The sequence below is a fragment of the Schistocerca serialis genome, chromosome 8, assembly GCF_023864345.2.
Source record: "Schistocerca serialis cubense isolate TAMUIC-IGC-003099 chromosome 8, iqSchSeri2.2, whole genome shotgun sequence".
NCBI lineage: Eukaryota > Metazoa > Arthropoda > Insecta > Orthoptera > Acrididae > Schistocerca > Schistocerca serialis.
The window spans coordinates 442,140,960-442,168,438 of record NC_064645.1 but is presented as its reverse complement, the minus strand read 5'-3'; the positions used below and the strand labels follow the sequence as shown (position 1 = coordinate 442,168,438).

General features: G+C 41.2%; 1 protein-coding gene across 4 annotated transcripts in view; it reads right to left on the bottom strand.

Moving 5' to 3' along the window:
- LOC126416265 (histidine-rich glycoprotein-like) overlaps positions 1 to 26,874 on the bottom strand; it is a 29,431-nt gene extending 2,557 nt beyond the window's left edge. Inside the window, exons 1-2 of one of the 4 annotated variants that reach the window (XR_007575424.1) lie at positions 26,847 to 26,874; positions 26,079 to 26,141 (exon numbers count right to left, since the gene is read on the bottom strand). The gene's annotated coding sequence lies outside the window, so the exon portion shown is untranslated. Of the gene's footprint in view, positions 1 to 8,155; positions 8,224 to 26,078; positions 26,142 to 26,703 lie in introns of those variants that run through there. The other 3 variants (XR_007575425.1, XR_007575426.1, XM_050083898.1) reach the window with 3 other exon arrangements.
- Positions 26,875 to 27,479: the final 605 nt, after the last annotated feature.

Genomic DNA, 27,479 nt, shown 5'->3' with positions numbered 1-27,479 from the left:
GTGGAATCCACCTGGTTCCACGTACCTGCCATCCTGTTAATCAACTCGCACCATTACCATTACCTGTATCATGGCGTTTTATTGCACCATCCACCTTGACTCCTGCTACAATATTCACTATATTATATTGGTACTTTTCGACGAAAATAGTTACTCTGAATACATAGTTATGTTTGCTGCAAAGTATCATTTGTCATGCAGCTTTACAATGAACACTGCTGGATGTAACTAACAGAACTTTTCAGTCCTTGACTTTATTATTAATAGAAGAAAGTAAAATAGTGAAAATAAAATTTTGACAGCTCATCTGCTGAAAAACTCTTGTTAGTTCTGGAGGCAGTAAACAGATCAAAATTATTTACACAGTTGCTCAATGAACTTACTGACACTGAAACAGAGGATGGTGGAAAGAATGCTGAAATACTCAATTCAGTCTTCTGAAATTGTTTTATCATAATACAGTTCTTCTTCTCAATCATCGTACAAATACTAAAATATCAGTAAAATATCAGTTATAGTGGTAAGTGACTGTAGAATTAAAAAAAAAAAAAAAAAAAACTAAATGGTGAGATAACTGGGTGCTCTATATACACTACGGGAGAGATCTTGCTCCCCTTCTAGGAGCAGTTTTCGTAGGTCTTAGGCACAGGTCTTCAATCGACAGGTAAAAGGGACAGGAGATCCTCATTATTAAGAAGGGCCACTGGATAGTTGCACATGACCGTGTCACTAGTTCACTAATGCCAGTCTATTATAGAATTATGGAACTGTGTGAGGAAGGAATACATTTTATGCTCATATATAATGACCATTTTGGACAACAAAAGTAGATTCCATAGACAGAGACCCTGTGAAACATCTCCGTCTTTGTCCATCCATGAGACCCAGGTAGATGCTGTGTTCTTTTACTGTCAGAAAGAACTCCACACAGCTCTGCATTGTCATTTAGGGAACTGTTACACACTTCTGAAACATCAGAGCAGCTTTGTGATTGAATCTGGAATTTGCTATTAGATAAATATAACTCGACATGTCGTTCTTAATGAGGCGAAATCTTAAGATATAAAAAGTAACTTTGGGACCACCCTAAGGGAGTGTCATAGGATCACAGCTGTTTCCTATCTATGTTGGCTACATGCTTTGATGAATAACGTCAGAATGTTGTACATGAATAATGCTGCCTTAAATAAGAAATTTGAAATGCCAGAAGACTGTAGCAAAATGAAAGAAGACCTCCAGGAGATCAACATTTCTTGCAGGGACTGGAAGTTTGCCTCATCAAAAATAAATTTAATTAGTTACCTATCCTGGCTTAGCATGGGTAGTACTAAGTATCTATGGCTGGGCGACTTACCTGGCATAGTAAAAATTTTGTTTATGTGCTACTGAGTAGAGTTATGGTTAAGATTCAGAGAACAACATTAGATAACCGACTATAATCACTTTCATACAGTATAACTTAAACAATTTAGGCAACACATGCTAGGAGGCGCTAATGTTATCTGTTCCATATTTAATTTGAGACTGGGGTGACATATCATGGCAGTGATGGAAGTTGCAAGCTACCACGCTATCCAGTCCTACCCGCAGCAACAGAAATTCGGCGTGAACTATTGCACTTGCCAGCTGCATGACAGCAGTGCCAGTATGTTGTGGTCTGCCCAACCCCAACAGAGTTTGGGGTGAACTACAGCCACTTGCCAGCTACCTGACTCCAGCACCCATCTGGGACGAGCTAAATTTTTGGTGTGAATTTCTCTTTAATTTCCCTTCACATCCCTGATATATTAACTGTACATCAAAAGAACTGTTCTTATCAGCTTCATATCTAACATGCCCTGCATCACAGGGCATTTAGAAAGTCAGTGGTAGCTCATGCCAGCCTCTTGGTAATAATAGCTTTTGCTAGCCTAGTGCTGCCATCAGGCGGCTTTACACCCGTAATATGTGTGGTGATTACAAGCAGTTCTGCCGTCTTCACTTGATCACAGCAGCATTGTTTTCGTAGTGGCAGCAACTTTAATTCATCACAGTTGCTAACTTTTGCATGAACAATTTATAAATCACACACACAAACCTTCCTCATGAATCAGTTTGTCTTTTAGTGAAAACTATATCAAAATCCGTACAGTAGTTCCTAAGTTTAGCCTTTACATGCAGATGGAAACTATGGCAGGGGACTTTGATTTATGCATGTGTAGAAGAATTATTGCGCATATGAGAGTGGTTTGATAAGTCTGGTAAAAAAAGCAAGAAAAAACGTTTGTTTCACATAATCAGAAAGATAGGTTCTGGTAAACTCTGTAAAACACTCATTGACTGGAAATATCACTTCCTCATTTGATGCAAATTTCTTTCCAGCAAGACTTAGGGAACGGGAAGAAGTCACTTGGGGCTAAGTCTGATGAATAGGGTGGATGAGAAACCAATTCAAAGCCCAATTCATGTTCTCTTACCATTGTTATTGCTCAATTGTGGTATGGTGTATTATCCTGGTGGAAGAGCAATTTTTTTGTGTGCAGACCTTGGTCGTTTTTTTATCCAACACAAGTTTCAGATGATCTAATATTCAGGCATAATAGGGTGTAGTTATGGATCTGCCTTTTTCCAAGTAATCTGTGAGGATTATTCCTTGTCAAAATAGTCTTTACCTTCTTTGGTGCACTATCACCAGCTCTTGTCTATTGTTTTGACAGCTACTTTGACACTGGTGTGTAATGATGGATTCAGGTTTCAGCAGCAGTCACAAATCACCACAAAGTTTCTTGCAGATTGTGGTTAAACATCACCAGACATTGTGTTGAAATGTTGTGCCACACGCACTTTCGGTTGACTGTGAGAAATCGCGGCACCCACTTCGGACACAGTTTCTCTGTAGCCAATTCTCCATTCAGGATATTATGCACTCAGTCAGTTGAGATGCCTACAGTCTCAGCAATCTCATGAATTTTTATTCGGCAGGCTTGCATTAGAATATCATGGATTTTGTCAATGGTTCCCTTTCTGGTTACATCAACTGGACAGCCAGAGTGCACTTCATCTTTAGTGCTTGTCTGACCACGATTAAATTCATTAAGAGTAATCCAAAAGTAAATGGTCTTCAATGATGGTGCATAGTCTGCATGAGCTTCATTCAATTCAGTTCTGATCTATGTGGCAGTCCAATCCTTCAAATGAAAATGTTTAATAACAGCACAAAACTGGGTTTGGTCCATTTTCAATCACACTCGATGCATTGACCAATTCAGATGGCTGTCAACAATGAACTGTATGCTGTACGTTGTTAAAATTCGTTGTACTGTCCTTGGAATAATCAAGCTTACCAACCCTAAAGGCTCAACAAAAATGTTCCATTCCTTCATGTAAATTTACCAGACTTACCAAACCATCCTCCTAAATAGCTGGAAAGACACACTGCTGTTCAATTTACTAATGGCAATAAGTCAGTCAGAACAATACAAGCTCTAAAATATCATGGACTAACAGGCCAGACTAACCTAAAGTGTAACAGCTATATAAACATAACTTGAAAGATTCAGGGGCTTAGAATCAGATGGTATTGTCTAAACTGCACAGTATCTTCTGGAGATAGCTGGTCGTCATCCTCAGTTGCAGCTTGGACTTCCCTGCTGTGGCTAGCCTATTTATATGTTACTCCATTTGAAAAGCACAGGTGCCAAAGAGTGGTGTTTTAACACTGACATACAGAGTCCTTGTTAGAGAAGCAGGCCGCTGACTCTGCTTATGTGGCGTGGGAAACCAGATATCGCATGTGCGAGCGAGGTGCTTGTGTCCTGTCCTGGCCCCAATTCTACATCAGTGTTATCTCACTGAATAAATATAGTCATACAAAAAGCAAAAGCCATGCAGAGATTCATTGGAAGAACCCTAATTAAAAGTAATTCATCCAAAAAAGAAGTGGTTTACAAAGTACTTGTTCAACCATTTCTTAAATATTGCTTATCAGTGTGGGGCTCGTACGAGGTAGGGTTCATGGATAGAAAACATCTTAAGAAGAGTGGCACTTTTGATAGGGGATCCATACAGTACATGTGAGAGTTATACAGAAACACTCAAACTCCAGTGGTGGATGTTACAAGAGAAGAGATGCACCTCACAGAGACAGTCAAGGAATAAATATTTCCCACATACATTTTGAGAAATGATCACAATGTGGAGATCAGGGAATTCGAGCTCATACAGACGCTTTCTGCACCTCAGACTGTAAGATGGCTTGTGGAGTATTGATGCAGGTCTAGACTTCTTGTTGATTTGCACTAACCTACTAGACAATGAAGGGTTTTGTATTAATAAAGAAGATTTTTTTTGTCCTACCAGGAGGCAATTTGATAATGGAGCTACACAATAAACAGTACAGGCACAGCAAAAGTGTTCAGCAAACTTTCACATTTTAAAAATTCATAAAACCATAAATAATGTTTATTTTTTGCGTTTCTTGCCCAAGTTACCTTAAAATTGGGTTTCCACATGCCAATAAACCAACAAGATCATGTGTGTTGTGACAACTTGTACTTTCATCTGCAGTGACTGTTAACTACGGTTTCCACAAACTGCCTCAGAATTCTGGAGACATAGTTTTCAGTAAGGTGTTAACTAAAATCATGGGTAGGCACAGCTGTTGTGCAGGCCATGGCATTAGAGCTAAGTCAGATATTAAATAAGAAGAGAGTGCAACACAAACATTGGTTCAAAATGTGGATTGATTTCAGACACAAATTATACAGAGGTATTAAAGGGTCATAAAAAATTAAAAACTTGAAGACAAAAATACATTCAAGAATTATTTCCACATGCCACAGTTAGTCACATGAGATCTAAGCTAGGAATCAAATAAAATGCAAAAAGCTCTTCTGATCAAAAACATATAGAAACACTACAAAAATATCTAAATCGCTTTGACTTTGTTGTGACTGTGCCATAGTTAATAGTTTCTGAGTGACTAAACCAAGATTTCGAGAACCTGATGAGCTGTATGTTGAGCTACATTCTAAAGTGAGATTTGTTGTACCAAATAAAGTGAAAAATCAGAGTTTTGGTACGGAAACTCTTTATCATCTCTTCAATACGTGTGCCGCATCTCCAAAAGTATGCATATAAATTTTGCTCTCTCACTTTGCAGCTGTGTGTTAAATGGAGGTCACATGTATTGTGAATGTGAAGATGTTGATATCGAAACTGCTAAACCCGTAAAATGATCATGATACAGTTGTAGCAGTAATGATTACCAAAGTACAAAGGCCAATTTTCAGTGTACTAGATAAAGCTGCAGGGGTGTCATACCTCAAGGAGAAACTCAAAACATTTAGCACTGGGCAGCAGCATTTACAGGAACTGTGGCTCAATTTAGTTGACCAAGCACTGTATATATATATACCCAATTGAACAGGTTATGATGAGAGGGACCATCCATGACAAAGTGTCACTGTAAGTGAACTTCTAAAAAAAGGAACTACTTCACAATAGGTGTACAATGAAGCATAAGGCTATGCACAGACAGGTGCTAAATGAAATGTGTGTGGCTGTCAAAAGACCAATGTGTTAAGTATTCAGTGACTACCATTGCAGAGTCTTATCACAGGCCCTCTCAAAAACTCAAATAAATTCTCAGCATATGTAAAAGCTATTAGTGGCACCATATCCAGACTCTCAGGATAACACTGGAAACAAAATTGAGGGCAGCATAGCAAAAGCAGAAATTCTGAATTCTGTTTCAAACATTACTTTACAAAGGGAGATCCAGCAGTAGTCTCTTACTTTAATTTTAATATCACTCCAAAAATGAATAATGTACAGGGCGAACCTGAACTCTTATTGGCATTTCAGAAATTGTTCAAGAATATTATCTGAGTATTTTGGTATAAGGGGTCCCTGGTTTCTGATGACTCATTAAACAGTAATTGCATTTAATTTGGTTTCTAACACCCATTTATCTTTGTCTCTGTATTGCACAGAATGTCTCTGTATTGCACAGAAAATATTTGAACATCAATGCAATTGCCATTGGTATGTGCTGTGGCTTGTTTGGAAATAATCCTGTTCCATTCACTCACAGTACTGTACTCGATTTTGACAACAATGATACCCACATTACTCTTAGCCCTCAATCTTTCTGTCATTACTGCTTGGTTTTGCTTTCCTGCCAGAGTTATTTGTATGTTGACACAGACGTGCACTGCCTGACAAAAAAGTGAAGTACACAGAAGACATGTTTGGATGTCAACGTAACGTCGTACATGTAAATACCGTCAGTGAGTATGTGAATAATTAGAGTTACAATTCTCTGTGGCAGGTATATTTAGTGTTGCTACTTGGCTTGGTAGGGTATATAAGTGGTATGAACAGCATCAGATCTTGAGTTATCACTGTGAAGGACACTAAGTGCCATATACTCATGCAGGACACTGTTATCAGCACTTGACAGGGTTTGAAAGGGGACTCATTGGTCAGCTGTTGGAATCGTGCAATATCCAGATTTGTGAGGTTTTTTTTATGTGACAGTGGCACGATGTTGTCAGTTGTTAACACCACAACGCAAACGGCTGCATTTGGAGAGGTCCCATGGCTGGAGGGCTTAGGGCCGATTCACACAGAAATGGCGTGACACGATCGTCGCACGGGGACGGTGCGCTGCTTCAAGCCACAAATTAACTAAATCACACAGTGGTGACGTGGCGGAGACGCATTGCCTCATAGCCCGCACAACGTCCGTTTGTAGACTTGCCTTTATTTACGTATGCTTTATGATAAGTTCTGTAGCTGCTCCCCTTTCAAAAATTATATTTTGGCTGAAGCATCTGGGTGAAGCCACATTGTATTTCCTCAAGATCGTATTAGGTGTTTTGCAAATTCTAGCCACTTTATAACCTATTTCCTATAAATAAATGCTGTTCCAAAACACTGGCACATTGAGGATCTCTCGAAAATGTACAGTTTATTGATATTAAATGTCATATAACGAATTATCGGCGTTAAAAGTCGCAGGAGGCGTGTAACAAAGGACAAAATTACAAGTCCTATCCTAACGCTGCGGCTTAGTGCCACAGTCTGACTGTGGTAGTGGAAATGGAAATGAGCGTTTGGCGTCATTGGCCGGGAGGCCCCTCGCGGGGCAGGTCCGGCCGCCATATCGCATATTCGGCGCCACATTGGGCGACCTGCACGCCGGATGGGGATGAAATGATGATGAACACAACACAACACCCAGTCCCTGAGCGGAGAAAATCTCCGACCCAGCCGGGAATCGAACCCGGGCCCAGAGGACGGCAATCCGTCACGCTGACCATTCAGCTACTGGGGCGGACACTGTGGTAGTGCCAGAGCGTGGTAGTTCAGCGTGTCAAGTCGGACTAGCTGCCCAGTGCCCTCTATGTTACGTCTGTCCATTGCTGAGAGCAATAGCGAACAAAACGGAGACAACATAGTGGTAATCTGCAGTAGTGGGTGAAGATGTAGAATTGCGATTATGATCATTTTGGCTTGAATCCTGCCGTCGACAAAACTTTTGTTCAAATGGCTCTGAGCACTGTGGGACTTACATCTGAGGTCATCAGTCCCCTAGAACTTAGAACTACTTAAACCTAACTAACCTAAGGACATCACACACATCCATGCCCTATGCAGTATTCGAGCCTGCGACCTTAGCGGTCGCGCGGTTCGACTGAAGCGCCAAAAAAAAAAAAAAAAAAAAAAAACAGACTGACACATGCGAGAAAGAATTAAGAGGAGACTTAATCTCACCGTCAGTCACAATTAAAGAAAATAAAATTTACGAGCTAGTTTTTTAGGAGACTTCTTTTTCAAAATCAAGAACGTCTTAAAATAAAGCACGTATGCAAGCTGTAGTCTGATTTTGGGACAGGCATATTCTGCTGTTCTTTTAATCGTTGTTTCAGTTGCTTTCAAAAGGAAAGGAAAACATTTACGTTCCCAGCATTGAACCGTAATTTTTTGGCACAATTTACAACATACTTGACACAACCAACTTTTGCTTTGGGGAGCTTCTTAATCACCGTAGTTTTCGTCTTACACACCCCTAGGCAAATAACGGGTGTGAAGTGGGCAGGTTATCACTTTCAAAGAAGCAAAAGACAGCAATAGTTTCCAAAATTGATATAAATGCCACAGCTGAACATACAAACTACAAAGTGCCTCTGCTGTAATTCGTCTGCTCTGCTAGTCTGCTACTTGCTAGCATACGACGATACTTGTCAATGACACCAGAGACATCTACCGATGCGTTCGTGACAACCAAAGTGTAGCTTTGACAGAAGCGTAGCCACAGTCTGTGACTATTTACCACAGTCGAACATAATGTTAGACTATGCTATATACTATGTACAGTCATGAAAACACTTGCTTTCATACTCATTTGTAGCCACCAGTAGCACACCGAAGCGATTCGAAGCGATGGAATTCAACTCGCGCGCTGTTATCCTCACTCACTCGAAGTGTCAAAATGCGAAATGGTTTAAAGCTACATCCGACGCGGTGGTTAGTTTCTCGGTAAGAATTTTACTTTTTGGGTAAAAAATTAAAAATCACTGCGATCGGATTCTCATCTTTTCTCCACTATGCATTTTTTCTCGTTCGATTTCGAGGAAACTATTCGGTAAAAAAATACACATCTTGCAGTCTGACATCTCAGCTTGATAGTAGACTGACTTTATTTTCGTTATCGCCCATAGTTATTGTGATACTTGGCAAACAAGTATACCACCGGACATATTTTGAAAAGGTAGCAATGAAGAATGTAGTCACTGACCAGTTAACGTTTGGTAGATTTTAGGACGTACATTTCTTCATACGAAATGTAGCTAACATACAGTACCGAAATTGTTTTTAAGTATGGCAGGAGAGTTTTACCTATTTACAATCCCGAGTAAATGAGCAATATATTTTGACGATTGGCCATGACGAGTTACGACGCGTCACACTCAACGTTGTGGCCGTGCATTTTACGAATTTGCAGTTTGTATTTATTTTGTGTTTGGTTATGAAGTCAGTGAGAATCACATTTAAAGTTAGCATTGCAGTAAGAGTTATTTTCAATGTAAAACTAGAGATAGACAATCACAGATACAGTGGCATGTTGTTGTTGTTGTGGTCTTCAGTTCAGAGACGGGTTTGCTGCAGATCTCCATGCTACTCTATCCTGTGCAAGCTTCTCCATCTCCCAGTACCTACTGCAACCTACGTCCTTCTGAATCTGTTTAGTGTATTCATCTCTTGGTCTCCCTCTACGATTTTTACCCTCCACGCTGCCCTCCAGTACTAAATTGGTGATCCCTTGATGCCTCAGAACATGTCTTACCAACCGATCCCGTCTTCTAGTCAAGTTGTGCCACAAATTTCTCTTCTCCCCATTTCTATTCAATACCTCCTCATTAGTTATGTGATCTACCCATTTAATCTTCAGCATTCTTCTGTAGCACCACATTTCGAAAGCTTCTATTCTATTCTCGTTTAAACTATTAATCGTCCACGTTTCACTTCCATAGATGGCTATGCTCCATACAAATACTTTCAGAATTGACTTCCTGACATTGAACTCTATACTCGATGTTAACAAATTTCTCTTCTTCAGAAACGCTTTCCTTGCCATTCCCAGTCTACATTTTATATCCTCTCTACTTCAATAATCATCAGTTATTTTGCTCCTCAAATAGCAAAACCCATCTACTACTTTAAGTGTCTGATTTCCTAATCTAATTCCCTCAGTATCACCAGATTTAATTCGACTATATTCCATTATCCTAGTTTTGCTTTTGTTGATGTTCATCTTATATACTCCTTTCAACACATGGTCCATTCTGTTGAACTGCTCTTCCAGGTCCTTTGCTGTCTCTGACAGAATTACAATGTCATCGGCGAATCTCAAAGTTTTTATTTCTTCTCCATGGATTTTAATTCCTACTCCGAATTTTTCTTTTGTTTCCTTTATTGCTTGCTCAATATACACATTGAATAACATTGGAGAGAAGCTACAACCCTGTCTCACTCCCTTCCCAACCACTGCTTCCTTTTCATCCCCCTCGTCTCTTATAACTGCCATCTGGTTTCTGTACAAATTGTAAATAGCCGTTCGCTCCTTGCATTTTAACCCTTCCATCTTCAGAATTTGAAAGAGGGTATGCCAGTCAACATTAACAAAATCTTTCTCTAATGCTAGAAACGTAGGTTTGCCTCCCCTTAATCTATTTTCTAAGATAAGTCGTAAGGTCAGTATTGCCTCACGTGTTCCAACATTTCTACGGAATCCAAAATGATTTTCCCTGAGGCCGGTTTCTACCAGTTTTTCCATTCGTCTGTAAAAAGTTAGATTTAGTATTTTGCAGTCATGGCTTATTAAACTGATAGTTCGGAAATTTTCACATCTATCAACACTTGCTTGCTCTGGGATTGGAATTATTACATTCTTCTTGAAGTCTGAGGGTATTTCACCTGTTTCATACATCTTGCTCACCAGATGGCAGAGTTTCGTCAGGCCTGGCTCTCCCATGGCTATCAGTGGTTCTATTGGAATGTTGTCTACTCCCGGGCCCTTGTTTCGACTTAGGCCTTTCAGTGCTCTGTCACACTCTTCACGCAGTATCATATCTCCTATTTCATCTTCATCTACATCCTCTTCCATTTCCATAACATTGTCCTCAAGAATATCGCCCTTGTAATAGACCCTCTATACTCCTTCCACCTTTCTGCTTTCCCTTCTTTGCTTAGAACTGGGTTTCCATCCGAGCTCTTGATATTCATGCATGTGGTTCTCTTTTCTCCAAAGGTCTCTAATTTTTCTGTAGGCAATATCTATCTTACCCCTAGTGATATACGCCTCTACATCCTTACATTTGTCCTCTAGTCATCCCTGCTTAGCCATTTTGCACTTCCTGTCGATCTCATTTTTGAGACGTTTCTATTCCTTTTTGTCTGCTTCATTTACTGCATTTTTGTATTTTCTCCTTTCATCAATTAAATTCAATATCTCTTCTGTTACCCAAGGATTTCTACTACCCCTCGTCTTTTTACTTACTTGATCCTCTGCTGCCTTCACTATTTCATCTCTCAAAGCTACCCATTCTTCTTCTACCGTATTTCTTTCCCCTGCTATTGTCAATTGTTCCCTAATGCTCTCTCTGAAACTCTCTACAACCTCTGGTTCTTTCAGTTTATCAAGGTCCCATTTCCTTAAATTCCCACCTATTTGCAGTTTCTTCAGTTTTACTCTACAGTTCATAACCAATAAATTGTGGTCAGAGTCCACATATGCCCCTGGAAATGTCTTACAATTTAAAACCTGGTTCTTAAATCTCTGTCTAACTATTATATAATCTATCTGAAATCTTCCAGTATCTCCAGGCTTCTTCTATGTATACAACCTTCTTTCTTGATTCTTGAACCAAGCGTTAGCTATGATTAAGTTATGCTCTGCGCAAAACTCTACCAGCTGGCTTCCTCTCTCATTCCTTACCCCCATTCCAAATTCACCTACTATGTTTCCTTCTCTTCCTTTTCCTACTATCGAATTCCAGTCACCCAAGACTATTAAATTTTCGTCTCCCTTCACTATCTGAATAATTTCTTTTTTCTCATCCTACATTTCATCAATCTCTTCGTCATCTGCAGAGCTAGTTGGCATATAAACTTGTACTATTGTGGTAGGCGTGGGCTTCTATCTTGGCCACAATAATGCGTTCACTATACTGTTTGTAGTAGCTTACTCGCATTCCTATTTTTTATTCATTATTAAACCTGCTCCTGCATTACAGCTATTTGATTTTGTATTTATAACTGTGTATTCACATGACCAGAAGTCTTGTTCCTCTACCACCGAACTTCACTAATTCCCACTATATCTAACTTTAACCTATCCATTTCCCTTTTTAAATTTTCTAACCTACCTGCCCGATTAAGGGATCTGACATTCCACGCTCCAATCCGTAGAACGCCAGTTTTCTTTCTCCTGATAACAACGTCCTCCTGAGTAGTCTCTGCCCGGAGATCCGAATGGGAGACTATTTTACCTCCGGAATATTTTACCCAAGAGGAAGCAATCATCATTTAACCATACAGTAAAACTGCATGCCCTCGGGAAAAATTACAGCTGTAGTTTCCCCTTGCTTTCAGCCGTTCGCAGTACCAGCACAGCAAGGCTGTTTTGGTTAGTATTACAAGGCCAGGTCAGTCAATCATCCAGACTGTTGCCCATGCAACTACTGAAGAGGCTGCTCCCCTATTCAGGAACCACACGTTTGTCTGGCCTCTCAACAGATACCCCTCCGTTGTTGCACCTACGGTATGGCTATCTGTATTGCTCAAGCACGCAAGCCTCCCCACTGACAGCAAGGTCCATGCTTCATGGGGGGGACTGCGGCATAGTTAAGTTATATGCTGTTGTCTATATGTCAATTTGTCGCGTCTACACAAACACTTTTATTCACTTTCATTCAAGAAACATTCATTCAGTTACTGTTTCTGCTCACATATTTTGAACTAATTGATTATGTTCAAGCGAGTAATGAATGTGAAATGGGATTTTGTTATTGATATAACTAAAGTACACTGTATGGATGTTTCATAAGCCTATTTGGGCTTTCTTGATGCAAGCATTGTGTATGAGGTAAAAATCCATTTTCTATATTTTTGTAGTAGCAATTTTTTATTTTCCTGGACAGACAATGTTGAACCTGTGCAGTTACAATATTACGTTGCTGAAACACTGTGCTTTTTCTGTACCATTTATTGCAGAAGTAGAACGCTTAGTTCGAGAAAGCACAACATGGATCAAAACACACAGTGTATTGCAATACAAATCTGCGCACTCAGCAGCAGAAGACACAAAGAATTTTAACACTATTCCTGTTTCAGCTACAGTAAACACGTGCAATCAACATTTCATATTCTGTCTTTCACTACATGTTGCCAGACAGGTGTGCAAATCCACTATTGACTTGGTACTCGCTCAAAGAAATTTCGTTTATCAGGCGGGATACGCTGTCACTTGCCAAGTAAGGCTTTCGTCTTGGCAGTTTTTACTGCCAGAAATATATCATACAAGATAGGGAAAATTGAAATGTTATCTAGCGGCAAATTTATTATCCCAGTAGCTCTTGGCTTCTTTGCAATGCTTTGACAAATCCGTGGTTCCTGAATATTACGATTTTTTCTTCGCCTTGGTGTAGTAGGGTTGTCAGCTGTAATGTGTAGCCAGACATCCTCAGTTATTCTGAATGAGCCTTTGAGCAACCCTTGTTCTAGTGCGCTCAAAATCCTTGCAATCCTCCGGTGCCGTCTTGCAAACAAAGAATCTGTTGTCCTTTGCATTGGCAATGACAGGAATCCAGTTGCCTGGTTGAGAGGCTACTTTGAAACCCATAAGGGCAAAATCTGTATCAAATGATAGGAAGCTATGCCCTGTAATGAGGAATTTCGGGTCTACAGCAAAGAGATATTTGCAGATGATGGGATTTTGGAAACGTGTCCTAATATGTTGAACACCACTCAAAAAATCTGCAATATTTAGGCTTACATTCAAATGAATGCATATGAAAAATAGGAATGATGATCAGAAGGTTCGAGCTTCTTTCCTTTTTTTCCTTCGTTCAACACAGTATAGAAACACTTTTGAGACATTGTGTAAAAATTCTGGAAATGGTTGGAATACATGTTCAGTCCTTCCATTACTTCGAAAATGCCGTATTTCTTCCCTTTGTTCAACCATAATGGACGCACACAATATTTTCTTCACTGCTGGACATTTACTAATTGCAAACGACCCAGTGTGTCACCCTCTTCGTCTGATGAGGATGGCATGTTCTGATCCATTAGCAGCATGATCGTCCTGCCTCGCCGCCGCCAGGTGTCGGCACCATGCTATTGTGTGCAAATTGGGCCTTACTTGTTAGACTTGTGATGAATAACGGTTCTGCACTACTCCGGATGAATATTGTCGACGAGTATCGCAGACACATGAGGAGAGATCCAATTCATCCAATGTTTGAGAGGCACAGCTGTGTTACTACTGATGTCTTGGTGTGGGCAGCCACTGGGTCTCTTAGGGAACTCTAACGGCACAGTGGTATGTCACAGACATAATGCATCCCCATGTGATACCTCTTACGCGAAAGTGTTGTTGTGCCATTTTTCAACAGGACAATGCTCGTCCATACATAGCACATGTCTGTATGAAGCATCTGTGTGAAGCTGGGGTTCTCCCACGCCAGGTAATCTCCACATTTGTCCTCTATAGAACGTGCGTGGGACCAGCTCGAATGTCAAATTCATTCCAGTGTCAGTATCTGGGATATGAAGCCCCAGTTACAGTAGATGTGGGCCAGCTTACCTCAGAAGAGGTAAAAGTGCATGCCTCCAAGCCAGAGGAAGGTACAAAGAAACATTCATAAGTGGACTCATACTGCCAAGCTCTTTGTAGATATGAGTCGACTTTATAATCACTGAAATAACGTCACATACCTTCTTAAATGGTGAAGTTTCATTTCGTTTGCTCCTCCCCTTCAGAGTGTTTCACTTTTTTTGTCAAGCAGCGCATTTGCATAAAAGTTCCGAGGTGAATCGTTTGCGTCTCATAGCCTTTTCAAGGAGGAAGAGAGGTCCAGACTGCATGGAGGCTGGCCGAGAACGTCCCGTTTAAATTCCGGCAGGAGTGCGCGACTTTGTTGGCGGTATGAGGCTTTACGTTGACGTGGAGTAGAATGACACTGCTGGTGAGATTGCCTGGTCGTTTTGAATTGAACGCTTGGCGAAAGGTGGTCAAGGTTTGCGAGTAACACTGGGCATTCATTGTTTTCCCGCGGTGCAGAAAGTGAAACAGAAGGGGGCCATCTTGGTCAAAGAAGAACGTCAACATAACCTTCCCTGCACTCGCGTGGACGACGACGTTCAGCTGTACGTGCGGAACTGGTTCACATCGCAACCCCAGGAATTTTATGAGACAGCCATTCTCCGCCTTGTGTCACAGTGGGACAAGTGTCTCAACAGCCAGGGTCAATACTACTAACATACAGGTACTGCTTTCTGTAATTATACCTCCGGCTCGTTTCTTATAAGTGCAGACAAGGTGTGGCTTGAATTCAATAAAATAGCATCAGCAGCAATTGAGAGATTTACACCAAATAAATTAACAAACGACGTAGCTGATCCTACTTGATACACAAAACGAGCCAGAAACAACGAAACAAACATGCCAAATTTAAACAGACGCAAAATCCCCAAGATTGGCGATCTTTTACAGGAGCTCTAAGTTTAGCGTGGACTCCAATGCGAGATGCTTATAATAGTTTTCACAACGAGACTTTGTCTCGAAATCTGGCAGAAAATCCAAAGAGATTCTGGTCGAATGTGAAGTATGCTAGCGGCAAGACACACACAATCAGTGCCTTCTCTGCGCGATAGCAATGGAGATACTATCGAAGACAGTGCTGCCAAATCAGAGTTACTAAACACAGCCTTCCGAAATTCCTTCGCAAAAGAAGACGAAGTAAATAGTCCAGAATTCGAACCAAGAACAGCTGCCAACATGAGTAACATAGAAGTAAATATCCTCAGAGTACTGAAGCAACTCAAATCACTTTATAAAAGCAAGTCTTCTGGTCCATACTGTACACCAATTAGGTTCATTTCAGAGTACGCTGACGCATTAGCTCATGTAATAGCTCCATACTTAACAATCGTATACAACCGTTCGATCGACCAAACAGCTGCACCCAATGAGTGGAAAGCTGCACAGGCCACACCAATATTCAAGAAAGGTAGTATGACTAATCCACTAAATTAGAGGCCCATATCACCAACGTAGATATGCAGCAGTATTTTGGAACATTATTGTGTTCGAACATTATGAATTACCTCGAAGAAAACGGTCTATTGACACACAGTCAACATGGATTTAGGAAACATCGGTCTTGTGAGACACAACTAGCTCTTTACCCGCATGAATTGGTTCCGTATTTCTGGATATCCGGAAGGCTTTAGACACTGTACCACACAAGCGGCTTGTTGTGAAATTGCGTCCTTATGGAGGATCGTCTCAGTTATGTGACTGGAATCGTGATTTCCCGTCAGAGAGGTCACAGTTCGAAGTAACAGATGGAAAGTAATCGAATAAAACAGAAGTGATTTCTGGCGTTCGCCAAGGTAGTGTTACAGGCCCTCTGCTGTTCCTTGTTTATATAAACGATTTAGGAGACAATATAAGCAGCCGCCTTAGGTTATTTACAGATGATGCTGTCGTTTATCGTCTAGTAAAGTCATCATAAGATCAAAACAAATTTAGAAAAGATGTCTACATGTTGCGAAAATTGGCAGTTGACCCTAAAAGCTCGTAACGAAAAGTGGAAGGTCATCTACATAAGTAGTAAAAGGAATCCGATAAACTTCGGTTACACTATAAATCAATCAAATCTAAAGGCCGTAAATTCAACTAAATGCCTACGAATTACAGTTGCCAACAACTTACGTTGGAAAGAACATATGGAGAATGCTGTGGGGAAGGCGAACCAAAGACTGTGATTTACTTGGCAGAACACTTAGAAGATCCAACAGTTCTACTAAAGAGACTACCTACACTACACTTCACTTGTCTGTCCTCTTTTGGAGTACCACCATGTGGTGTGGGATGCTTACAGATAAGATTCACAGAGTACATTGAGAAAGGTCAAAGAAGGGCAGCACCTATTGTAGTATCGATAAATAGAGGAGAAAGTATTGTGGATATGATACAGGATTTGGCGTCGACTTCATTAAAACAAAGGCGTTTCTCGGTGCGGAGGGATCTTTGCACGAAATTTCAACCACCAACTTTCTCCTCCGAATGCGAAAATATTTTGTTGACGCCGACCTACATGGGGAGAAACGATCATCACAATAAAATAAGGGAAATAAGAACTCGCACTGGAAGATATAGGTGTTCGTTTCTTCCGTGTGCTGTTCGAGAGGGGAATAATAGAGAATTATTTTGAAGGTGGTTCGATGAACCCTCTACCAGGCGCTTAAGTGTGATTTGCAGAGTATCCATCTAGATGTAGATGTAGAATGGATGTTGCTAAGCGAAATATGTAAAACCGAGTTCCAAGTGACTTTCTGTGATGAATAAATGTTTAATTTTTATGATGAAAATAATTCCAGCTTTAGATGTGATTAGATAATGACGAACAAAGCACATTCAACGCCATTGCGTCATTGCTCGCAACGATGATAGTGAGTGGGTCTATCTCGCTGAATAATATTCGCAGTACTGAATAGACATTTCAAGTAACTTTCATAATATGAATTTGACCCCCACTAACCCAGCAGAGGCAATGTCCATCATAAAATCTTTAAAATCAAAAACATCTAGTGGGCGTGATGAAATATCAACAAAGTTAATTAAAGAATGTGATTCTGAGTTGAGTAACATATTAAGCTCTCTGTGTAACCAGTCCTTTAACAGCGGAATATTTCCTGAATGGTTGAAATATGCTGATGTTAAGCCACTGTTTAAGACGGGAGATAAAAAAATAGCATCAAATTTCCATACAATTTTACTTTTTCCAGCATTCTCAAAAATTTTAGAAAAGGTAATATACAATCGGCTTTATAACCATCTTATCACAAATAACATATTATCAAAGTTGCAGTTTGGAATTCTGAAGGGTTCTGATACTGAGAAGGTTATCTACACTTACAGTGAAAATGTGCTTAATTTATTAGACAAAAAATTGCGGGCAACTGATATATTTTGTGATCTGTCAAAGGTATTTGACTGTGTAAATCACAATATCCTTTTAGGTAAATTAGAATATTATGGTGTAACAGGAAATACAGCAAAATGTTTCAAATCTTATATCTCTGGCAGGAAACAAAGGGTGTTATTAGGAAAGAGACAAGTATTAAGCTATCAGGCATCATTCAACTGGGAAATAATTACATGTGGGGTCCCACAAGGTTCCATCTTAGGGCCCTAACTTTTTCTTGTGTATCTCAATGACCTTTCATCAGTAACATTACCAGATACCAAGTTTGTTTTGTTTGCCAATGATACAAACATTGCAATAAATAGCAAATCAAGTGGACATTAATCGCTGTCTCCTAGCAAATTCTTTGTCACTAAACTTTGAAGAAACACACTACATGCAGTTCAGAACTTGTAAGGGGTGTCCCACTAGTATATGCCTAACATATAATGACAAGCTGATAAAAGTAGTGGACAGTGTTAAATTCTTGGGAATACCACAGAACTGCTGAAGCATCTAAACAAATCTCTATTTGCATTGTGAATTCTGTCAGACATATGGGATATAAAAATGAAAAAGCTGGCATACTACGCTTACTTTCACTACCTAATGTCGTATGAGATTATTTTTTGGGGTAATTCATCAAGCCAAGCTGAAGTTTTCCAGGCACAAAAATGTACAATAAGAGTTATATGCAGTGTGAACTCAAGAACATCCTGCAGAGACCTGTTTAGGGAACTAGGGATACTAACTACTGCTTCCCAACATATTTATTCCTTAAGGAAACTTTTAATTAAAAATATATCACTTTTTCAAACCAACAGCTCAGTTCATGGAATCAGTAATAGAAATAAGAATAATCTTGACAAGTATTTAAAGTCATTTACTCTTGTACAAAAAGGTGTGCATTATTCAGGAACACACATTTTCAATAACTGAGAAATTCAGTTTAAGGGAAGCCTAAAGGATTTATTGGTGGCCAATTCCTACTCCATTGATGAATTTCTCAGTAGAACCAACTGATATATATACAATCTAACTTCTGCACCCTTTCAGTCCAGTAATGTGTTCATTGTAAATATGTATTGTAGTAGTTCTATTATATGTTTATTATCTTACAAATAAAAAACATTTCTTTTAAATTTTAAATTCAGTGCATTAATGCGATCTTAGTAAATGAGAGTTGTAAAATTGTAAAATGATCCTTTCAGATGGCGTTCATTAAAAAAAAAAGAAAGACGATCATTCCAATTCTGACCTGTGGAAGGTACATTAGCTTATTTGTCTTAGTTGTAAATATTCGTCTGTATTATTGTTTTTCTGACGTGTTCTATATCCTGGAGGACCTCCTCGCTACGGACCAATTGGAATTAATGTAAATCTAATCTAATATAATCTAACAGTCGCGACTGAGCATGTAAACATAACAGGAGAGGAGAATCCTTCATGGAACTGTGCCAAGCAATATTTCAATATTCTGGTGTTTGATGAGTGTAGTCTGATGTGGGAGAATATTTTGACAGCATGAGTTAAATTGGTGTCACACACATATTACTTTAATAGAATTATGATGCTTTGTATATCAACTTAATTCGAAGACACAAGACCTCAACTATAAGGTCTGTATTTATCAGACGAGTTTATTACTTATTTATTGGCCAACCAACGTCTTCTATGGCTTGTTATTACGTTCAAAGGACACGAACGTGTCACCAGAAGGTGTGTGGCGTAGGAGGAGCTCGTGCTGTGAAAGTAGGCAGGTAGGTTATACAGGTTAAAGTGACACTGAGCTAGGAGACTCGACCAACAAAACAGGTGGGTGGGAGTCAGAGTGATGCTGGAATGCCTGCAGCTTTGCTAGCCACCACTGCAGTGGCCCTTTTATATGGAGTGGTAGTATTTGTACTTTATCACAACTTGCGGAAACTGTTGCAAAATTCATTAACAGTTGGAAGTTTGCGAGGTGAATGTTCTGGCATACTCTTCAAATTACTGAGACTTGAGGATCACACAGGCTGAGTAAATTAAAATGCGCGTTAACAGCTCTATTGGAGATACAGACTGCACACACAGAAATGAGTGGAAGAGGGCGCTAGAGATGAGAGACTATAGGAAATAGAAAGGAAGAATATAAGATCTCATCAATGACGACGTCATTCGAGGCGGACCACAAGCACGGATTGCACAAGGATGGAGAACGAAATCGCCCTTGCAACCATCCAAGCATTCGCCTTCATCGCTTTGTGTAAACAACGGGAAAGCTATATCTGAATGACTGGATGGTAATTTGAATACCATTCCTTGCGTGTCTAATGTGCTATCCACTGCGCCTTCTCGCCTGGTAACTGAAGATAAGCATGCATTGAAATTGCGACACCGTGGCGCGGCGAGAAACGAATGACAAACTGCCTGAAGTTTGCTACATACTTCGATATGCAAATTAGCATTTCAGCTTAAGCAAAAGAGGTGGGAGTTACGCGATCTACGAGGTATGATCAAAAGAACCTTTATTTATTTATCAACGTCAACTTCGTCCCCTTCAGAGTAATTCCCCTCAGATATACACTGAAGCGCCAAAGAAAGTGGTACAGGCATGCGTATTCAAATACAGAGATATGTAAACAGGCTGCGGTCGGCAACGCCTATATAAGACAAGTGTCTGGTGCAGTTGTTAGATCGGTTACTTCTGCTGCAATGGTAGGTTATCAAGATTTAAGTGAGTTTGAAAGTGGTATTATAGTCGGCGCCAAGCGATGGGGCACAGCATCTCCGAGGTAGCGATGAAGTGGGGATTTTCCCGTACTACCACTTTAGGAGTGTACCGTGAGTATCAGGAATCCGGTAAAACATCGCTGCGGCCGGGAAAAGATCCTGCAAAAATAGTACCGACGACGACTGAAGAGAATTGTTCAGCGACATAAGTGCATCCCTTCCGCAAATTGCTGCAGATTTCAATGCTGGGCCATCAGCAAGTATCAACGTGCGAACCATTCAATGAAACATCATCGATATGGGCTTTCGGAGCCGAAGGCCCACTTGTGTACCCTTGATGACTGCACGACACAAAGCTTTACGCCTCGTCTGGGCCTGTCAACACCGACTTTGGACTGTTGATGACTGGAAGCATGTTGCCTGGTCGGACGAGTTTCGTTTCAAATTGTATCGAGCGGATTGTCGTGTACAGATACAGAGACAACCTTATGAATCCATGGATCCTGCATGTCAGCAGGGACTGCTCAGGCTGCTGAAGGCTAATAGTAAGGGGCGTATGCAGTTGGAGTCATATGGGATCCATGATACGTCTAGATACGAATCTGACAGGTGACACGTACGTAAGCATCGTCTCTGATCACCTCCATCCATTCATATCCATTGTGCATTCCGACGGACTTGGGCAATTCCAGCAGGACAATACGACGCTCCATACGTCCAGAATTTCTACAGAGAGGCTCCGGGAACACACTTCTGAGTTTAAACGTTTCCTCTGGCCACCAAACACCCCAGACACGAACATTATTGATGCCTTGCAACGTGCTCTTCAGAAAAGGTCTCCAGCCCCTCGTACTCTTAATGATTTGTTGACAGCTCTGCAAGATTCATGGTGTCAATTCCCTCCAGCACTACCTCAGACATTTGTCGAGTCCATGCCACGTCGTGTTGCGGCACTTCTGCGTGCTCGCGGGGGGCCCTACACGATATTAGGCAGGTGTACCGGTTTCTTTGGCTCTTCAGTGTACAATCACATTCCATTCAGCAGGGAGTTCCGAGTCAGCTGTCTACCTGTCGCTGCAGCTAGATGCGTACAGTATCTAGTCGCGTGATGCGGGCTTCCGGTCCGAAACGTTTTAATGACGTTAGACACACCCCAGGAGGGGCGGGGCACAACGCTGTCTTTTCACAAGAGTCTCGGTTCTACGTACAGCAGCACGAAATTTCTGTGTGTAAAGGGTCGGAGGGGAACGAGCGATGCCAGACTGCATTTGTCACCGTCATAAAGACCAAGCACCTGACGTGATGGTACGAGGTGTCACAGGATACACGGCACCAATCAGCTCTGATTCGTATAATCGGCAACTGGGACAGCGGGCGTTACGTTAGTGGCGTGTTGAGGGCAGTGGCTGTGCCCTGTCTTTGACGTCCCCATGACATTGTCTTTCAACTAGATAACGCAAGACTGCATGTTGCCTGTGTTGTCCTGACGTATCTCGACACAGGGGGTGTTTGGCCGTTGTTCTAGCTAGCAAGTATTCCAATGAAAACATTTGATCATGCATTCTCGAGAGACCAACCTTCGCCAGTCTCCAGCCATTTAGATTAGTAAACTGTGGCACAGAGTCAAAACAGCGTGGAATGACCTATCTGTATATGCCAGACATGCCCAGCTCGACTCAGCACTCAGCCAAGTTACAACCACTGTCTGTGGCCGAGATGGAAGCTCTGTGTTCTAAATTTCGCACGCTGTATGTCACAATATCACCTACAAATTTAATCATGTGTTTTTCCTACTACACTTCACTCGCATAGTAAGTAAAAATTTCTGTTATTTGCCATCCTTCCTGTAGTAATTTTAGTAACCAATAGTATATTACGGTTGCAATCAATTAGGTGCCCTAAAGGCAAAGAACATCTTGAAGTGCGTTACTCACAGATCCAGGGTATTAGGAGTGTCAGGTGTATGGATCACTAAGACTTATTCGAATTACGAGATTACAGAAGATGGTCACATATTTCCACTGTATGCGCTCCGTTGTTGGCCTTCATATGAAGGCTTGCGATCTGCCATCGTTCATCTAGCGATAGCTGCTCGTAGTACTTCAAGCATATATGTTTATATTAAAAAACTATAAACCCGCCTCGATTGCGAAAAAAACACTTAGTGTTAACCTAGGTTTCGGTGTAGATAACTACACCTTCTTCAGAACAATAAAACCCACAAGTGCCTAAGAAGGCCTTTGTCAATGATTAAAAGAACACCATGGCTATACATTTATAAACGAAAAAAAGGAAAACACAAACAGTACATCTGTACAAAGTCAAAACCATGTGTACTGTTTGTGTTTTCCTTTTTTTCCTTTATAAATGTATAGCTATGGTGTTCTTTTAATCATTGACAAAGGTCTTCTTAGGTATTTGTGGGTTTTATTGTTCTGAAGAAGGTGTAGTTATCTACACCGAAACCTAGGTTAACACTAAGTGCTTTTTTCGCAATCGAGGCGGGTTTATAGTTTTTTAATATATTAACCAACGATTGCTGACGCGCTACGATGTTGAAGGTTCTTATATATGTTTATGTCTGCAGTATTCCATCTAGCTGGTGGCTAACCACTGGAAATTAAGCCATTTGTTATTCGCAGAGAAACAGATTGTGTACCAGATTCCTTTTCTTGACAAGGATTGAACTTTCAAGTCGTCCGTAATTATATTCCATTGGTTGGTTGGTTGATTCGGGGGAAGGGACCAAACAGCGGTCATAGGTCCCATTTCCTGGACTACATGAGAGGAAATGCTGTGGAATTCACCTATAAATTTTCTTTGCATAATGTCTTATTCCTGCGTCACAAGTATTTTCCAGTTTTCAGTGCCAGCTTGATGAAGAGGGATAACCTTGTCTGATCAGTGATTTTTTCCTATTACGTCCTCAAGTTCCGCTCTCTGAACTAATTCTTGGCTTATGATGTGAACATTATGCGTTTTCGCTTCCCGCGCCCGGGTTCCCGGGTTCGACTCCCGGCGGGGTCAGGGATTTTCTCTGCATCGTGATGACTGGGTGTTGTGTGATGTCCTTAGGTTAGTTAGGTTTAAGTAGTTCTAAGTTCTAGGGGACTGACGACCATAGATGTTAAGTCCCATAGTGCTCAGAGGCATTTTTTTGAACATTATGTGGAACCGAGAATACTGCAGCACGTGGAATCATGAAATGCAACATGCGCACTCATTTCAGGTGTGAATCAGATGCATGTGCCTCCTTCACCTACGACATCTAGGAAAGGTGGTAATATTGATTGGGTACCATGGGATCTGGGAAGTCGTTTCAGCGACCTGGCGAATGCAGCAGCCGAGAAAGATTGTTCAATAGCTCCTGTAGCAAACTCTATCTGCAGTCCTAACAGCAGACAGACAGGACAGACCAACAATGATGAATTTTCGCAGGCGTGAGATCTCAGAGTCCCCTTTCGCAAGAGGTATAGTTTCAAGAGAGTTGACTGGTGCGAGTTTACCACGGCGTAGTTGCTGGTCTGTATTCTATTTTTGTTATACACTGGTGTCATTAAAGCAACAAATCGCTATTTCCTCGACCTGCGGCTGATTAACGATATAATCATACAAACTGTCAATAGATGTCCGTACGATCGTGTTCTGCGCGGAAAGCGGCACTCCTGTCAACTGACAATCACGTCAACGATGACGTCACGGCGTATAACAAACGGGGCAGTGTTTCCCGGGTAGTCCCACATCCACAATCGCTGTGTACACAGTCACAGACGGTGTAATATGGCACAGAGAAAACGCCGACCAGGCTGTTTGCGGTGGAGAGCCATAGGAAGAATTGGCACAGGTTAGTAGCATACTGATGTGGCACGGTGGCTTAATGTGAATCGTTCTGTTGTTTCTCGGATGTGGCGACAGTTTATAGAGACCGAAATTGTATCCCGAAGACCAGGGCAGGGCTGAACACGTGTGACATCAGAAAGAGAGGACCATTATTTGGCTGTAAGTGCACGACGGCACCGCTTTAGTATGTATATCTATGTCGTGTGGCTTGAAGATACAGTGTGCTGTTACAAAATAACCTCCTTAGTACTGCATGGCATCTGGCATCTGACCTCGCGGCATCCACTGGACGCGTTGTATCGAGGCAAATGGCGTATAGAAGGCTTCTGTAGGATGGCCTTTATTGTCAGAGACCTGCTGTGTGTCTACCTCTGACGCGTCTTCACAGAGGAGAACGTCTAGAATGGAGTCGTCAACATGCCACCTAAGAGGCCAAACCGTGGGCCAATGTTCTTTTCACAGATGAGTCCCGATTTTGTCTGGAGAGTGTCTCGACGGATTCGCATCTAGAGGGAACATGGAACGTGATTTCGGGACCCAAACATTGTGGAAAGAGACCGATTCGAGGAGGATCCTTAATGGTATCGGCTGGGATTATGTTGACCAGTCGAACACCTCTCCATGAAATTTTCTGGGTGAACTGGCAAGATTTAACTGTTATCAGGGAGGTGCTGTGGGCCCAGACTTCGTACTGATGGACGATAATGCTCGACATCATAGAGCACGGGTGATTGATGTTGTCTTGGAAATGGGAGACACTGCACGCATGGCTTGGCCTGTTCGCTCTCCCGATTTGAATCCCATAGAGCATGTCTGGGGTGCACTAGGAGGACGGGTACCATCACGTCAGCATCCACCAACCACTCTCCAAGATCTGCTAGCAGCTCTGCAGGAAGAATGGGCGTAACTGCCTCAAAATGAGTTTGATGCTATCATTCACAGCATGTCCCGTGGTTGTTGGGACTGTATTGCTGCCAGGGTTGGTCACACCCCATACTGAGCACATTAACCACTTGTCGGAATTTGTGAGCAAATCCGTTAAGTTTGAGAAAACGAAGAACATTTTTGTGTACCGTTATGCATCTTGCAGTTGTTAATGTTCTCTTTTCTTTGCATTGTTTCTACTAAAGTATCATCTCTTTATACTGTTTTGTGGCAAAATCAACGTAACGTTGCAAAATTGGAAGTTTGTTGCTTTAATATTGGACACCACTGTAGAATATTATTTAAATGGAATATTATTAAAAGAGAAACAGGTCAACCAAGAGCACAGGAAGACAGTATTACCATCAAATTGAATGAAAACTTTACGAACAAAAAGTCAGAAGTTGAAAATATTTTTAATAATCATTTTCTAAATGTTGTGGATATAGTAGGATCCAGGTGTCCATTAGAAGATGCTAGGAAGTGGTCAGCGTGACAGAAAGTCAATCCTAAGGGCTCGGGTTCGATACCCGCCTGGGTTGGAGATTTTTCTCCGCTCAGGGACTGGGTGTTGTGTTGTCCTAATCATCATCATTTCATCTCCATCGACGCTCAAGTCGCCGAAGTGGCGTCAAATCGAAAGACTTGCACCAGGCGAACGGTCTACCCGACGGGAGGCCATAGTCACACGACATTTACATTTACATCAGATGGTCATGTTTACAGAAAAAATTATTTTTTAAATTACGTTCAGATCGTTACAAAACCTGTACCAATGTAAAAATCGTTGCATTGAGAGTGAATCCACAAAACATGCGCAAATTTCTTTAGAAGAGAATCGTTATTTTTTTAAATACTTACATGTAGAATCTAGAAACCACCGGGAACCAGCTCTCCGTCAAAAAGATGAGGCCAGCAGCGCAACTGTAAAAGACACACATTATGACACGTTAATTGAGACATGATAGGTATTGTTGCAGTATGTATTTTCAGTAATCAAAGAGAGCAGAAGAACTGTAGCTGTTGCAACAAGTAGCTCAAAATGCAGACTATAGCTACACACTATCTTAAATAAAGCTTCCACACCACAGCGAAGACTTGCGGACAGATTAAAACTGTGCGACGTGCGGTTGCTGCGAAAGGAAACATAGTTTTCATCTCTGTATGTCCATCTTTCTATAGATGGTTGTTCGATAGAGGATGTCAGATTAAGTACCTTTCAGCCGTTAAATTTCTAACCTTATTTTATTTGTCAACCAATTTCAGCGTTTTACTACGCCATTTTCAGGCCCTGACCGACGTATAGGAATTTAAGTATAGTCTTCCTGAACGTCGGCCAGGGGCCTGAACAAGGCGTAGTAAAACGCTGAAACTGATTGCCAACTAAAATAAGGTTGGAAACTTGACGGCTGAAAGGTGTTTAATCTGATATAGTTTTAATCTGTCAGTACGCCTCAGTAAAGTATCAAATAACCGATTGTCTTACGTGTTACGTCAGACTTTTAAGACAGCCGCGATCAGCCGCTTTGCGAGCACACTAGATTCTCAGTGCGGTACAGGCAAAAACGGTACTCACTAATTTACAAGTAAAGCAACGCGAGCGGCCTCAGCTCACGCTTGCGAACTTACGTGTGGTTTCAAGCAGGCAGGCTGAAACAACAGTCTGTACTCTTATTGGAATTTGAAAGGGAAAATCCAGTCTTATCTGGGCAGATAACATATCTGGCTGACGCACTGTTTTATCAAATGATCCTTTCACTTACCAAGAACAAAAATATGAGAAATACCCTCTAGATTTAACTAAGGTCTCATTTCAACAGCACGTGAAAAGCAGTCACGTTGCTTATCCGCTCTTTTTCCGGAGATAACAGGCAAAAGTTTTGTTTACCCTTCCAGGAATGTTTCTAATCTCAAGGAGGGTCTGGTTCTATCGATACGCAGTGCGTGGTTGCACCTGGCGGGCAAACCTTCGGTGTCAAAATTTACGCTGTTAGAGAAAAATATTAATGTTATTCAAAATATTTTCTCGTAGATAGATTAACACTGAGGCTGGCCGTTGTGGCCGAGCGGTTCTAGGCGCTCCCGTTTGGAACCGCGCGACCGCTACGGTCGCAGGTTCGAATTCTGCCTCGGACATGGATGTGTGTGATGTCCTTAGGTTAGTTAGGTTTAAGTAGTTCTAAGTTCTAGGGGACTGATGACCTCAGATGTTAAGTCCCATAGTGCTCAGAGCCATTTGAACCATTTTTTTTTATTAGCACT